The 17154-nt window shown below is 45.0% G+C and overlaps 1 protein-coding gene across 6 annotated transcripts in view; it reads right to left on the bottom strand.

The window, feature by feature from the left end:
• The window catches only part of COL8A1 (collagen type VIII alpha 1 chain), a 143429-nt gene that overhangs the window by 46923 nt on the left and 79352 nt on the right, over positions 1–17154 (bottom strand). For 4 of the 6 annotated variants that reach the window (XM_074999700.1, XM_074999682.1, XM_074999728.1 and 1 more), the window contains one exon: positions 15625–15711. The exons of the other annotated variants lie outside the window; for them this stretch is intronic. The gene's annotated coding sequence lies outside the window, so the exon portion shown is untranslated. The remainder of the gene's footprint in view (positions 1–15624; positions 15712–17154) is intronic. 6 annotated transcript variants of the gene reach the window in all.

Below are 17154 nucleotides of genomic sequence, written 5' to 3'. Positions count from 1 at the left end.
ATTTTGATTTTTGTTAACTAATTTTAGTCTCAGTTTACTAAAATTTAAAGCAAATCATTTGGACATTAGAAATTTTTCACTCTGAAAATGTCAAAGCAAGGCATTTTGATAATTTTAGAATTTGTTCTCAATACTGTTTTAATGAAGAAGACTCATCAAACAGCCTTGTTTCATTTATAGTTTTGGTTTTGATGAATCAGCAGGGAAGGGAGGTTGGTTCAAAAATGCTTGAAAAATTTCCCAGTAGCTTTTATTACACTAATTAAACTTTGGTGAATTAGAAAAGCAAACAAATAAGATTTTGCTTCCCATGGATGATTCATTTTCTAGCCCAGTTCCAGCAGAACATTAAAACTGACTGTTGTCAAACCATAAGAAAGGAAAAGGAAAACCCTTCTTCCAAGTCTCTAATGTTCCTGGTCCATCTTTACAGTGTCCTAAGTCATGCATTTGTTTTATGTCTTAGAACCAGGAGATTATATAGAAGCAACAGTATACTAAAGCTGAGAACATTTCAAATTACATTTCTGATTTTGTTTCCTTTTAGCTAGCAGTGGTTCCCAAACATTTTGAGACGGCAATGTATTTTGACAGTTCATTAAGACTTTGTGACCTAAGGCAATTCAAACTGGGGGGACGTTCCTCCTCTGGGAATTTTTTTTAAATCTTGATTTTCCCTTCCCCAAGCTTAAACTCCTCATAGCCCAAACCGCCACTCCCACCTATGTCACATGAGCCCTGCTGCTGCCTCTTCACTGCTCCTTTGCCGGGCTGCCACCTCCTCCACCACAGGGCTCCCTGCAGCCCTCCTACTCCCTTCCCCTGCCTGCAGTGTGGGCTGTTCCCTTCTCTGCTGTGCTGAAATGGGGCACAATTTAATTGGTTTAACAACCAGAAACTTCCTGGTGGGCACTGAACCAATTAAACTGAGTTCCATTTCAGTGCAGCAGGGCAGGGACTGGGAGCTGGAGGAGTGAGTGGCAGAAGCAGTGGGAGCTGCAAATGGCTCCTGAAAGAGTTACATGGCCACTCAAGCAGGCAACCCTTAGGAAATGTAATGGCAGCCCATGTTTGGGTCCTGATCCATAGGTTAGGAATCCCTGAGCTCTAGCAGGCTACTAGCTTTGCAAACATGAATAAAGCAGAGGGGGTAAACTCTAGGGAGAGAGAGGAGTTGTTTAAATCATGATTTGAAGTCTTCAGTAACACCACCAAAGTTACGGGTCTGTCACAGGAGTGGGTCGGTGATGTGCTTTGGCTTCCAGTGTGTGCCAGAGGTCAGATTAAGTCAGGGGTCAGCAACCCCATGACATGGGTGCCAACAGAAGTGCATGAGCCAAATTTCATCAGCAAGCTAGGTGGGAGCTCAGCCCTGCCCCCATCGCCCATGCATCCAGAAGCTTGCTCAAAGCCATGCCATCTGTGGATTAACAAAAGACCAGCTACTGCTACCAACTGCCATGTAAACAGTAGAGCTCTGCATCTTTATTTATTTATTAATGAAGCTGTTGTAAGTAGGGCAATTAGTGACCTTAAAAAGCATCCCCAGCATTCAGACACTACGTAGAGATCAAAAGATCAAATTTCAGCACTCTGCCTCAGAAAGGTTGCTGACTCCTGGATCATGATGATCTCTGCTGGCCAGAAAGTCTATGGGCTGATACAAATTAAAACAAATATCTTAAAGCAATCGTATCTATATCCATCTATATAGCACTTTGGGAGAGGGTAGAAAGACAAAAGAAATTCCCAATTTTATACTTTAAATCAGAAAATAATTTGATCTCCTTTTAACTCACATTTGTTCTAGGCCTCTTGAAAGATATTTATCTAGTTAGTTATCTATTTAGCCTGTGTTAGCTGCTTAATCATTTTAGTATAGGCAAGCTGGTAATAACTGCTATCGTTAAGATTGCCTCATACTTCCCATTATGGGACCCTGATTTCAGTGGATTACAATTTTGCCAAACTTTGATTTTTCTGACTGAAATATCCAATGCCAGGTGTCTGCATCAGGCTGGATTTTTTAAGTTTCAACCCTGCTCCCACTTCAGGTGCCAGCAGCAGATTCATTCAGGCCACATCTATCAAGTGTTCCCCTTCCAGCAGGTGCATGCCAACGAGTGAGACTGAAAATTCAAATGAAGCATGGATTTACATATCTCATGCCTCATTTATATGTTCTCATGTGATCGTGCTTCCAGAAAATGCTTTTCTGAAAACAAAAACAGCTGGATAGATGGGATTCCTTTGGGGGAGGGAGAGAACATTTTCGAAAGAATCCTTCTTCCATGTTTGTTTTGGGAAGAAGGTTCTTTCGAAAAGAATGGTTTGTTTGTTTTTTTTCCCTGAAGGAACCCCATCTACATGGCTGATTTTGCTTCCAGAAAAGTCTCTTCCAGAAGTGCGATCGTGCAAGAATGTGCAAATGAGACATGAGATACGTAAATCCATGCTTCATTTGAATTTCCTATCTCGCTCGTTTGCATTCCCCTGCCGGAAGGGGAATGCTCTGTAGATGTGGCCTAAATGAATCTGTAGCTGGCACCTGAAGTGGGAGGATTCGGGGGGACTTGATAGAAGAGGGATATTGCAGCCAGAGGAGATGTGGCAGGATAGGAGCAGGGGGAAGAGTCAGGATGAGACAGGGTAAGACACGCCTCTGACCACTCCATGCCAGAATCAGCCCTAGAATTCTGAGTGTGGATTTCTCTGTTTATAAAAAGAGGGATGCTAACTCTTTAATACCTCCTGATTTTTTTTAAATGGATCCTACTGTAAAAGACCATCTATAATGAATTACTTAACCTAGAAACTTGACACAAAGCCTCTGGCCACACTGCCCCACCGTTTCGGAAGGGGCACACAAATACAGGAGATCAAAAATGCAAATGAGGCACAGATTTAAATAGCTCATGCCTCATTTGCATACTCATGCAGGATCTCAATTCCAGAAGAGCTGATTTTGAAAGCCAAAACAGCTGTGTAGATGGGTTCATTCGAAAGGAAACCTCACTTTTGAAAGCACCCTTCTTCCTCATTTTTTTCCATGAGCTAAGCAGACAGATCATGAGATTTCTAGCCCAGCTGCACAGACTGAAGAGATAAAGAAAAGCTTCAGCTCAATATCCAAACAATTAGGCACTTATCCAAAGTAATCTGAACCTCCTTTTTGGGTTGTCCCCTTGGTGAGGATCTCTGACAAAATGGGACAATTTGCTAGAAAAGGAACAGGCATTTTCTATGATGTCCCTCCCCACATCCAAGTACTAATGTTTATCATCAGAAGCGAGAACAAGTTAGAAGACAGAAAACAGTACCAGAAAACTATCCCCCCAGCCCCGCCTGTGGCTCAGCTCTGTATGTAGAACCGGACTTTCCCAACGGCAGTCAGTCTCCTCTTTCCGGCCCAGAATCTTGGCTGCCCCCAGCTTCCACAGCTGAGAGTGGAAACCCGAAGAGAGCCAGTTGCTGCTACATTACTCTGGGGCAAGTTTTATGCCAGACTCCCTTTGCTGTGACTGACTAAGGCTCCCCAAGGGGGCCATATTCCAAGCAGCTATTAGAGCATGATGCCCAAACCACAATACACCCGCTTTGTTTGGGATTGCAGAGGTGTTGACTGGGGAATCTCCAGATGGAGCTATCTGGCCACTTTCCCGCCCCATCAGCTACTTGAATTGAGTAAAGAAATAAACTAATTGCAGGGGACAGAGTTAGATTTCAGCAGACAAGTTATTGTCTTCCCCCTAAGCACTTATGCAGCTCTGACTGCATTGCTGGATATACGTGACTACTATGTGGGAAATTTTTCCTAACTGTTCTTTGAGCATGGAAGGTTAACATTATATAGGGGTTGAACTAGTGAATGAAGAGATGTGACAATATGTTACACACATCTATGGCGTGCATAAATGTTAAAGGAAAAGCTGGGCTGAGAACTGGAGCACCCTGGTTAACTGTGTTTAAAAGATTTCTGATGTATTTTCTCAAAAGTGAAGGGAGAGAATATGGAAGAGCAGACTGCAGAGGGCAGAATCCACTATTCCAGCCCAATGGCAAGAGGCATCAGAGCCCGAGGATGAAAGGAGTGTGGAAAAGGGGAAAGGAGCTCACAGACGTCAATTGCATCTTGCCCACAGAAGCCAGGTGAGAAAAGCTAAGGATACAATCCATGTATTTTAAATCACCGCAGAAAACAAAAACACAAAGGCCAATGTCACACCTCTTTGTCCCATTCAAGGGATAGAAAATAAAATAATCTACAGTATTGGGACACTTACTGTGCTAAGTAGGACAAAGGCATATGAATTGGCACAGTTCTAGCGGTTGGTGATGCATCACCTCTTCCCTGATCACCATTTGCTTCTCAGCCTTTTTAAGGGTTTTTTTTTTTCTTCCATCTTGTATCTTGCTGAATAGGTTTTTTCATCTGAACAGTCAATACTGAGAGGCTCAGCCTTTTTCAGAATGAATCTGTGCTCCTTTGTTATTTGTAGAGATTGTTTTGGGGGCAGAGTTCAGCTCTGGATCTAAACAGTTTGCAGGGGTTTGGGTCTGGGGTTGTGATTCAGCCCCTTGGAAAGATGAAAGCCAGCCCCAAACTCATATCCAGCCTTTCCCAACCCAAACTTGCACTGATTTCTCTGAGGGCAGACCCAGGCCCAAAGTTCATGGAGTTTGACTCAAACTAGAACAACAGATCCATTCTCTAATTATATTATTTTATGCGTGAAGCTATAGATACCAATTTCAGGATAAAGATACCGTGCCATTTAACTTCTCGTAAGGCTGAAAGATTACAATTAGTTACCATCTGAGAAAATGGTCTTGTGAAGTTACATATTAAAAGAAATCATGGACACTGTTGACTTAGCTCTGCCAGCTGTATGCAGGTTATGTTGACAGGATTCGGGCTCTCGCAGGGAATTTTGGGACAGAACACGCAGGGCTTGTCTGCACTCGCCCCAACTTTGAAGGGAGCATGGTAATCAGGGCCATGGGAGATTACTAATGAAGTGCTGGGGTGAATACACAGCACTTCATTAGGGCAATTTTCCGCCATGGCAACTTTGAAGCTCGAGACTTTGAAGTGGTGGCATGTGTGTAGCTGTGGGCACTGCGAAGTGTCCGCGCTACTTCAAAGTCCCTTTACTCCTCAAATTCTGGGGCGCCATAGTCAGTCACAGCACAGGGGATCTGGCATAAAACTTGCCCCAGAATCAAATTTTGAGGAGTAAAGGGGCTTCGAAGTAGCGCAGGCACCTGGAAGTACCTGCAACTATACACATGCTGGCACTTCTCCCATCGCCCTGACTAACACGCCCCCTTCAAAGCTGGGGGCAAGTGTAGGCCCAGCTGTAGTGGTAGGCAGTTGGCTCAGTCTTAGGGGACAGAACTTTGTGGCGATTCCGAAGGTGACCATTTGTCCGCTATCAGGTGGGACGGTCCCATATTTGGGACACCAAAAAGGTGTCCCTACTTATTATTTAAAAGGGACTAATCGTCCCGTTATTTGGGCTCTGTCCCCGCTGACCTTTTCTGTCAGCAGCTGTGCAGGTGCAGCTGCTGGTTGGGGAGTGTGGGTAGCTGCTACATCCCTATCACTTTCCTGGAGCTCCTGGGGGAGGGCCAGTGGCTACCACTTTGCTGGGGCTCAGGGAGCACTGGTGGCTTCCACTTCCCAGGCTCCTCGGGAGCTCTAGGGACTGCCATTTCCCCCGGGCTCCTGAAGAGGGCCAGTGGCTGCCACCTCCCTCCTGGCTTCCCAGGGCTTGGTGGAGCCGCCCCTCCCCTACCACATCTCCCTGTCCCATATCTGGGACAGGGAGCTATGCTGGCCCTAGTGATTTCTCTCTGTTAAACACGCGTGGCTCGTCCAGACGGGGCTCCTTTTCGAAACGCCCCCGGCTACTTCGAAGTCCCCTTATTCCTATGAGCAGATGGGAATAAGGGGACTTCGAAGTAGGTGGGGTCCTTTCGAAAAGGAGCCCCGTCTGGACAAGCCGCACGGCAGCGAGCCGCATCAATTGCGAAGTGCCGCGGCTGCCCGCATGCTAATGAGGTGCTGAATATGCATTTCAGTGCTTCATTAGTAAACTTTGAAATGGCCATTTGCATGGCAATTTTGAAGCTTTTGGCTAGTGTAGACATGGCCAAGGAGAAACAGTCGTGGGCCCTCTTGGAGGGAGAGAGGAATAAAAGGGCTCCTGATGAGGAGCACAAGACCACCTGTTTGTATTGTTTTATCTATTAGGTCTCTATTGGTAGAGGTGTAACTGGAGAAATGAGGTCATTCTGCTTTTTATATACTGCAACTTTAAACAGGAGACACTCTTTGCTGCCTGCAGATAGTAGTGGGGTCAGGCAGCAGCTATTTGGGATTTTAGTTTGGATTCTGAAAGTCAGAATTGGTCACTGGATAGAAACTCTCTCTCCCTCTCTCTCAGAAGACAGAATAACCCTAATTCAGCTAACCACTCAAACGTGTTATGTTACTGTATTGCATGTGATTACATCCTGTTGGTTTAAAGTTAAGCACAAGATTAAGTCCTTTCATTGACTCAAGTCTGTATCTTTGTTTCTTTGATAAAAAAATAGAAGTAATTTAGAGTGAAGAACGGTTCTCTTTTTTTATGGGGAAAAATAGGGCCAAATGCTGTTGGGTGCTTGCATGTAGGAGGGTGACATGAAGACATTCTACTCAGTATTGCGTGACTGCCAAGAGGGAGAGAGAGCATGACCCTCCTGTTAACGTTAATGTCAGTGGGAATGTTTTTCCAGATAAGAACTGCTAAGAAATGTAAGATAGAGGAAGATGTGTATATAGTGTTGTTTTTTTGAAAGTGGTACCTACCATAAAAAAGATTTTGTACCACAGAATTTGTATATCACAGCTCTGGTATTTGCACTTTCAGACACAAGTTCTGCACGCTTAACTGGTTCTCTTTGTAAAAGTTTCAGGAGTAAATTTCAGGAACACTTCTGTCAAGCTTGCCTATACATTCCAAAGACATTTGTATTCCTGACTGTTTACTCGTGCAATGTGTTCTATGTAACAGGCAATTGCAGTTTTTAATGCTAGTAAGAAGCAGATTTAAATTGAATGTTGTTTTTAAAGGGTTTGTTCTATATAAGGGTGAAAACACACATCACATTCCCCTTCCAGCATCTTGCCTCCTTCACAGCCTCTGAATTTCTTCCGCTTGTCACACACACACAGCCGGAAGCGGCATGGTAATAAGCCATCCAGAAGATGCTAATGAGGTGGGACGTAAATTTCCCGCACCTCATTAACATATGGGCATGTGGTTCCAGATTCCAAAATACCTGTGCAGACACGCAGCCTGCGGGGATCTTCTGGAAGGAAACCCTCCTTCTGGAAGCCCCTTCTTCCTCAAAACCATCCTTCCAGAACATCCCCATGGGCCGCACTTCTGCACGTGCATTTTGGGGTCCAGAAGAGCTTCTTCCGGACTCTGAACCACATGTCCACATGCTGATAAGGTGCAGGAAATTTACATCTGTGTGCCTCATTAGCATCTTCCAGAGGGCTCATTACCACACTGCTTTCAGAAGAAGTGGCACGTGTAGACACAGCCACAGACTTTTAGGAAATGTGAAGCTTCCCTCTAGATGCACACCAAATTCTAGCAGAAGAATACTAGAGTTGCTTATGTAACCCTTCTGTTAACGCCAGACGCCTGCCAGAAGGGCCGGGTTCAACTCTTGTGGGGTTTTCCTATCAAGGATACAACCAACCGGCTCGAGCCCCCATCCAGTGGCCTGGGACAATTTCACCCCCTGTGCTGGGTGCCTGTAAGGCGGCTCTCCCCCGCCCTCGCAAGCACAGAGTCTGAGATAGAAATGGCTTGTTTAATGACCGTAACCTACCCCAAGGTTACAGCGACAGATGCAGTATATCTCAGCACAGAAGAGACAAAACCCCTTTTGCCCAGATACCATCCCCATATGCAGTAGAACCCAGTCTCTTGCTGGGGCTCTTGGCCCTTTTCCACACACACACAGTTACAGGGTGTACCCTCTGCGGTGCAGTCCCAAACTCAAAGCCCACAGATACATCACCAGGGCAATACTAGCTGTCCACTTGTCTGTAGCCTCCCCTTGCTGTCACCAGCCGTCTGCCAGTCGCTGTTGTCTGCTGCCGCTCCTACCAGCCGCCCGCTGGTCGCCGTCGTCTACCGCCGCCGCCGCTCCTACCGGCCGCCTGCCGTCATCTACCGCCGCGCCTACAGGCCACCCGCAGGTCCTGCTCTTGTCCACCGGTCCTAACCCCACTGCTTGGGACTGCCCTAAGGCAGAACCCAGTGATTTCAGCTCTGTGTGGCCTCAGCTGCCACTCTGTGATTTCAGCTCTCAGTATCTCTAGTGTGGGGTTTCACAAACACCCTAGTATCCAGCTCTATCTTTTAACAGGTGGGGAGGGTTAGTCAAGCCAGGCTTATAGCTATATGGCCAAGGCATAGGCAGGGCCAAGGCACTCAGCAAGCTGGCTCAACCAGTACCCCTCCCCTCTCTCTCACAATGCTTTAAACCAGGGAGCCCTGTGTAATCAATGTCTTACACAGCTAAGGCGACTGCCCTGTCCCCCACAACAACCCAGAGCATTGGTGAGATCTCACAACTCCCGCATTAAGTGTCAGCTTAAATTGTGATTTTACAACTACATGTTTACAATAGACCAAATCTCATGGCTTACTTGCTACCCATTAGGCTTTGCCTGAAAAGGTATCACACATGCACACCTTTGCATTCTTATGCAGATGACCTCTGGGAGACTCATTCCTCCCAGCCTTCAGCAGCACTGCATTCCTTCTGCCACATTCCCTACACTTATAACATATGAGCTGCATTTACTATTCTGTTTTGTTAAAGCTATGAGAAAAATGAGACACAAGGGGTAGAAATCAGGGTGGATCAGGAAACTTAGTGCTTCACGATCCAAAAACATAAACATCTATCCAGTAGCAAAACCTCCAATTTTTTTTATAAAGTGTGAAATAAATTTAAATCGGCTTATAAGGCATTTGCAAATGCTGGCAGCGTGCAGTATGGTGATTATTGTCAAGACTTTGAGATATTGGAACCAGACCCAAGAGCTTAAGCAACAATGAAGTAAGGCATTTCTGCATTTTCTTCTGCAAAATAAACTACTTGATTGCATGTGATATGACTGCATCTGAAATGATGAGCAAAGTTTCTGCTATTGACTGGCTACATTAGCAGAAGCAGCTAATGCCATGATTGCTGCTTTTACTTACAAGCGACGTAAGTTGGATTTTTTTTTCAGACTTACCCTGTTAAGTTTATTGTATCTTTGTTCTGCAAAAAATGTCACATAGTTTGCTTTTTGAAAAGAATCATGCTAATCAGCTCTTAGCAGTGTTTTACTTATTGCATCATATGTGGCTTGCTTTGGCGGGATGAGGAGAGGTGCCTTGCTTTCCATTTAGCAAAGAAATAAGGCAAAAAGAATGTGTAACATGAGATGTGTGTGTATACACAGTGAATTGTGCTCCATTGTGCCTTTGGATTAAGACAAGGCATTAATCTCCAGTCCAAGGGTGCTTAACACTCTCTTTACATGCCGCCCCCTGTCCCCACTGTCATAGGTCCTGTCCTCAGGGAACGTGGGGTTGCTCTGTCCCCTAGGCACCATTGTCTGCTGACTGGCCACCCCCCAGGGTCACTAAATCCCCTGCAGTCAGGTTCTCTGGGCCCTGGTGCTCAGTGCATCCTTAGGGCTTATCCCCTTCCTTCCCATGCTGTAGTCAGGAGGTGGCTGGGGCGTGTCAGTGGCCAGCAGCAGGAGCTTGGAGATGTTAGCTCCCATTCTTGGGGCAGGAAGGGAGAAGGCGCTTCTAGCTAGAGCGGAGTGTGGGGCAGGATGGGAGGGAAGAGATGATATCTGGAAAAACATAGGCCAGGTCATCTCTGTTCCCACCCATACCCCCATTCAGCTGGAAGCTCCCATCCCTTCCCCCACTCACAGTACTGAACGGCTGCTGCTGGCCATGTTCTGGTGTGAACCCTGACAGAAATCTGAGGGGTGGGGCCTGTGACCCTGCACGTGTTACCTTGAGAAGATGTGTCACCAGGTACCAGGAAAGGCAGGCCTGTCCTAGCAGCCCAGCCAGGCTGGAGGGCTGAGAGTGCTGGGCAGGGAGGATTGGGTCAGCTTAGTCAGTCACCCCTGCCCTCGAGTGAGAGAGGTGTGTGAGCATGAATGCGCAGTCGCCACTCCCCACGCAGCCCTGAAAGATGATAAGGCAAATACAGGGAGTCCAGCTGGGCAGCATTTCTTTCTAACAGGGGCTCAGGTAACTTGATGTTAATTTGAACTTTTGTACTGCATAGTTCTGACTGAGCGCCCTTGAACTCACTTGAATATGAGCAGTTTTACCAGGTGTCCCGTATTCAGTCCAGGGAAATACAGTCACCCTGCGTGAAGGCCTCCGTTCAATACAGTACTTCAGCAAACAGGGTGTTTCAGCACGTGAGTGATCTCAGTGACGTCACTGATTTGGATTATTTTAGGGGGGACCATTCACATGCTTAAAAGAAAACACATGCATAAGTGTTGAACTGGAGCCAGACCACGTTTCTCATCAGCAGTAGGGCTGACATGCTCACTGGGCCCTGGGGCAAGGCAGGAGGGAGGGGTGCTCTGTGCCCCCAGAAAGGGCAGGGCTGGGGCTAGCCGTCCCCAGACAGTCTGAAGTGTGCTGTGTAGGGCTCCAGTGGCAATTTAAAGGTCCTGGAATGCCAGCCACTGACACAATAGCAACAGAGGGGAAGCCCTGGCCCTTTTGAATTGCTGGGCCCTGGGGCAGTTTCCCCCTTCCTCCCACCCTCTTGGAGGGCCTGTTCGTTGGGTATTCTGGTCTGACAACCCCCATATGGAGGAGTTTAATACTATCTTTGTTTAAAGGTGGGGACTTGCCCAACATCACACAGTGAATCCAGAATTTGTTCCAGTGACTCCTGAATCCAGTTCCATGCTTTAACCACAGTGAGATGATTTGGCCCTGTACAGTTCCCATGTGCAACTGCCTGACACTTTCTGAAATGAAGATGAGCAACTGTAAAGAGTGGCATGTTGCCCCAATCTGGACCAGTTTATATGATTTATTTTCTTACTCCCCGGAAGGATTTCACATGAACTGAAAGGAAAGCGTAAGCTAGAAGGAGGAGTGAAGATTAAAATTTGAGAACTAAAAGGGTGGTTTTAGTGACAGCACTCCTACAGGCTTCAGTGAATGCATTGCCATGTGCTGGAGATGTAGCTGTAAAAATCTAAATTTAAGCCAGCGGAAGCAAGAAGTTCTTTCTCCCCCTGCCCCATCTTTACTTTGCCTAATTGTCTCTGAGTAATTCCCTGTTCTCGGTTAACACAGTATTTCAGCTCTGATCTAAAATAAGCACACATTAGATTTTCTTTCATTTGGTTTTAGTATCTTAAAGCTAAACAATCAATGGGAGCTAGGCCCTTAGACGTCTAGCAAGACTTGTGCCTATCTGCATCTTTAGGAACCTCGTAACTTTAAGAAACTACCCTCCATTCTTTTTGATAAGGATACTGCAAGCACTGGAGAATCAGCAGCTGTGATACTTGTATGACTTAGACATGTATGCTACATTTTTTAGACTGTTGGCCTTCATAGAAATTCAGTAAAACAAATTGTTCTTTTGGCTCAATTTGGCTATTTATGAGATATTTACATGAAAATGATACATGCTCCCAGTACCCAAAGAGATATTAGATGAGTTCCCAAGTGATCTTTAGTAACCATGGTGTGTGGCTACACAATGACCTTCCAGTGCTCTCAGCCAAACAAACTCAAGACAGGGATAAAAACAATAGGAAGTCCTGTGGTTCCTTATAGACTAACAGATATTCCGGAGCATACGCTTTCGTGGGCAAAGACCCACTTCATCAGATGCACGAGCGGCCATGCATGCATCTGATGAAGCGGATCTTTGCCCATGAAAACTTATGCTCCAAAATATCTGTTAGTCTATAAGGTGCCACAAGACTTCTTGTTGTTTTTGAAGATGCCTACTAACTCCACCGCCTCTCTGATACTTGTCACGATGCAGCACAGGGATGGAGTGCATATCACCGACCCTGCAATTATATTTGAATGGCTCTAGAGTTTCTGAGAAGCACACTGAACTACAGAGTGCAGTTAAGGGATCAAAGTGCCAGGAAGCTAAAATGGACTGCTTAGGGGCTATGTCTACACTAGCACACGACATCAAAGTAGGCTATTTCGACATAAGAACATCGAAATAGGCTACTTTGACGCATATCATCTTCACTCCCTCCAAGGCTGGTGCCATCAACTTTCAATGTCGAAGTAGCGACGGAGAACATCGAAAGGAGCCACCCTCGAAGGAAATGCGGAGCATCCACACACACAAGCGCTACCTGTCGAAATAAGGGGCCAGCAAAGCCCCAAGCTGCTCCCTTAAAGGACCCCTCCCAGACACACTTTCCCTGCAGAGCACGAGATCCACAGAGCCGACAACCGCTTGCAGACCCTGTGCACGCAGCATAGACCCCCAGCTGCAGCAGCAACAGCTGCGAGAAGCCCTGGGCTAAGGGCTGCTGCATGTGGCGGCCATAGAGCCCTGCAGGGGCTGGACAGAGCATCTCTCAACCCCTCAGCTGATGGCTGCCATGGAGGACCCTGCTATTTCGATGTAGTGGGACGCGGATTGTCTACACATGCCCTACTTCAACGCTGAACATTGAAGTAGGCATTAGGCAGAGCAGAAAAAAATGTCAAGTGTACAGACAGAACCATGAACTCCCTGCAGGGGCTATTTGAATGGGCAGATGCACTCAGAGCACTAACAGTGTAGAAAGAAAGAAAAGCCATTTCTCAGGCTGTCATAAATTAACATGAGCCCACAGCTAAAGGCTCGCTGCTCCCTCCTGGAAATTCAGGCTCTTCCTGTTACTGGAGAGCACCACCCAGAGCGGAGCACTGAGGGGGCATTATGGGTGACATGAAGGGCCCCTCTGGAGGCTAATAAATTCACTTTTAAGACATGGCTCTTCCACAATTGCATGTATTTGAACTTCTGAATTCAAGCTTGATGCTACACCCATCAGGTAACTGCAATATTGTAATCTTGAGATCAGTGCACCCAAAACCAAGCTAATGGTATTTGCAGTGAAGACAGTCACATGGTAAAATTGAGCTAACTGAATTACATTTGAATTTATCTCATAGGGTAGATGCAGCCTAAGAAAGTGTGTGGCATAGTTTCTCACTATAATCAGTGAAGTAAGTTCATCGTAATGAGCTTTTCACTGTCAGTCCCTTGGGTACAATGTCCATCTTTTTTCATTTGGAATGAAAGATGAAGTCTCTCTGGATCTGAGTAAGTTTTTTTTCATAGTAGTAAGTCTATAAGGTGCCACAAGACTTCTTGTTGTTTTTGAAGTTGCAGACTAACTCCACCCATCTACTCATTCAAATAGCCCCTGCAGGGAGTTCATGGTTCTGTCTGTACACTTGACATATTTTTCTGCTCTGCCTACTGCCTATTTCAATGTTCAGCATTGAAGTAGGGCATGCGTAGACAATCTGTGTCCCACTACATCAAAATAGCGGGGTCCTCCATGGCGGCCATCATCTGAGGGGTTGAGAGACGCTCTGTCCAGCCCCTGCAGGGCTCTATGGCCGCCGCGTGCAGCAGCCCTTAGCCCAGGGCTTCTTGCGGCTGCTGCAGATGAGCAGATGGGAATAAGGGGACTTCGAAGTAGGCGGGGTCCTTTCGAAAAGGAGCCCCATCTGGATGAGCCGTGTCAATTTCGAAGTGCCACGGCCGCCCGCATGCTAATGAGGTGCTGAATATGTACTTCAGCGCTTCATTAGTAAACTTCATTTCGAGTTTTTGGCTAGTGTAGACACGGCCACTATGAACAGTAGGCAGCCAGACAACTCTCCAACACCACGTTTTACAGACCTCTTTCCTCTGACCCCATTTTAGAATTTCAAAAGAAACTACAATATCTACTTAAGAAACTACCTGCCTTTTAGTCCCTGAAAAAAGAAATAGGGATGCCTTTTTGCTGTCCCAAATATGGGACTGTCCCGCCTAATACAGGACCGCTGTCACCCTACTTTCCATCAGATGGTAAAATGTTTTGGGTGTAGAGAGTACCTAGTTCTGACAGTATATTCTCATGAATGAAACCCAACTGCTGACTGCACAAGACAAAATCATTCATATTTGTTTAGCTACTCCTTTTAAGGCAATGTGATAGGAGTTGCCACTTATAGGCAATCAGGAGAAGGTTTTCAGTGATAGTACAGCAGTGACCACATCTATTTGAGGAGTTTATGTAGCACCCATCTCCATAGTATCTGCAAACCTCAGAGGACCTGAGGCACAGAGTCTAAATAATTTACTCAAATTCACCTAGGAAGTGTGTGATAGAAAAAGGTATCGAAACTGGCTGTCCTACACCCCAGGTTAGCATGCTACCCCCTGGACCTTCTCCCCACCCTATCTATAGGCACACCAAGCCTGGTCCAAAGTCAACAAGGCAAATAATGGAGCAGGGCCCATTTACATGTTTCAAAAGACCACAAAATTTACTCGCACTTTAAATTGTATTTCAGCTGGAGTGCCTTTTCTGGTCCCAGGCTCACCATTGTGAGCCCTCAAGGAATGTATTGAACTTCTCAAGCACTGAATTGTTGTCTATTTTTAGACTTTGTCGTTAGCTAATTAGCACATGCAGCCTACCAGTAAAATGTTCTTTTCAAGATGAGATTTTTGGAGAGAGACAGATTAGATGCATTATTGGAGAGAGACAGATTAGAATACTTAACAGGTGACTGAACTGTAATACTATACAAACACACATCAAAGGCTCTTTGATGACATGGCAGCCACAAGATAAAGAATATTACAAGCTAGAAATGATAGTCTGATCCATCTTCCATTAGTAATAGAGAAAACAATTGCCATTGGACAGATTCAGTTAATAAAATAGTCTGGCAAAAGGAGAACGTAGACTGATGTTTAAATGTTTCATTTAGAAACATTTCTTCTCAAATACTTATGCAGCCAGGAACGGCTCATGTGCTGCAGAATACAGTAAGTTCTTTGAATCAGTTGAGCTCCCACAGCCAGTTTAGGAACAGAAAGAACCTTGGGACGGAAGTATAACAAGCAGGCAATTATGGAAGTAATTCATCCTGCAAAAAGCCAGCAAGAGTCCAGACCTCGATGGGTCCTGATACAACTCTCCAAAGATGTGCTAATAATAATTTTGCAGACAAATGGCTGAATCTGCTATGGAAGGGAAAGTTTGGAACCCCATATGATTAGGATGTTCCTAATCACTGTAATTCTCAAGCTTCTGAAAGTACCAAGTGGGTATAAAAATATTAAATGATTTCCCTAAAAATGTAGACTGTAAAATACTGGCAATGGTTCTGGTAGTCAGATTAGAAAAAAATCCTATCACGTATAATTCAGTTTAACCAAGTAGGATCCAATACGAACAGGCTGCTCTTTAATGATGCTAGGACACTGAATGACATCTTTAACTCAGATGAATACAAAGTAGAAGCTTACCCCAGCCACATCGGCAGCTGATGAGAAGGGTGAGGTGGAACTACTAGTTCTGACACGCTGCCACCAACTGAGGTTGCGTGATTGGTTCTGTGAATAGATCAAATATTCAAAGTACATATGTAATGAGAGAAGTAATGACTACAGTTACCTCCTCCCACACCATCTCTTCTTTTGGTCTGGAAATCACATGCTGTATAGGGGCAAAACCCCCTTTGCAACAGTAGTTCTTGCTAGGCAACTTAGTCCCTTTTTCCCAGCTGAAGATCTAGTTACTGTCATTCATACATATATCAGTTCCAGGATAGACTATTGTTGTTCACTGTGCCTGGAGCTGAATGTCAAGACAATGCATAGACTCCAGCTGGTACAAAATGAAGCTGCCTGGCTTGGGCCACTGTGAGCATGTAAGGCTCATGTTCAAGTCTTTCCATTGGTTTCCACTTTTTACTGTAGTAGTAGGTGGCATTATACAACCCTAAGCTGAATGAAAAATCACTATGATCATTGATTGCTGGGCATTTAGAACAATACACAAAACTAATGTCTGTAGTTGGAAACACTGGAGATAACCCGTTTCAAATAACCTCTCTTTCACTGAAGTTTGTTAGCATGTTTGGTTCCATATCTAATTACAGTTCAAAGTCAAATAGGGAAAGTGTTAGGTCTGGCCACTGTTGAAGGGATGTTCCAATTCTCAGCAGGATGGTTGGAAGCTTTAGTGGATGCCTGAGAGGCTAAAATATTTGGCTTTGATAACACTGTTATCAATGACATAGTTAAACTTCAAATGAAGCTTGATGAGAGAAGATGGGTGAAGCTGCAAATGTAACTAAAATGACATCAAACAACATTCATAAGGATGAATGCTATTTTCAGCATTCCATACATAGGAACATCCACCCTTAAATAGACCTAGTACTTTCAGCCTTCTGATGACGGGACAAGGCACAATGATCTTACATTGCAGGGAGGGAGGATTAGGCTGGACATTAGGAAAAAATTCCTAACTATCAGGGTGGTTAAGCACTGGAATAAAATGCATGGTGAGGTTTTGGAATCTCCATCAATGGAGATATTTAAGATCAAGTTAGACAAACATCTATCAAAGATAGTTTATGTGGTGCCTGAGGGAAGAAGACAGTACTTGATGACATATTGCGGATCCCTGCAGTTCTAGTGTTTTATACTTCTAAGAGGCATGGGGAAAAAATCCTTAAATGTTTCTGGATATACTGGAACGAGGTACAAACAGTAGTGAAGGGTGTTAATTATGGTTTGTTTTCCGGAATTTAACATCTGAGAACATGATTCATTCATGCAAAAACAAGCACTTTATCAGAGAAGGAGGAAAAGGCATCACTATGGTTTCAACCAGAAAAAAAAAATCTTTAAATACTTTTTTTTACTACTCGGCTGGAAGTACAGCTTCTTGTGAAATTCACGCTCAAAGAGTTTTTCAGGATGGATATCAGGAAATTTGAAATATAATTCCTTTTAAGATTCTAAGTGTGGTTTATGGAATAGCTCATA

The sequence above is a fragment of the Carettochelys insculpta genome, chromosome 1 (genome assembly GCF_033958435.1).
Source record: "Carettochelys insculpta isolate YL-2023 chromosome 1, ASM3395843v1, whole genome shotgun sequence".
NCBI lineage: Eukaryota > Metazoa > Chordata > Testudines > Carettochelyidae > Carettochelys > Carettochelys insculpta.
Note: the sequence above shows the minus strand (reverse complement) of the source record. Positions and strands in the feature narration are given on the sequence as shown.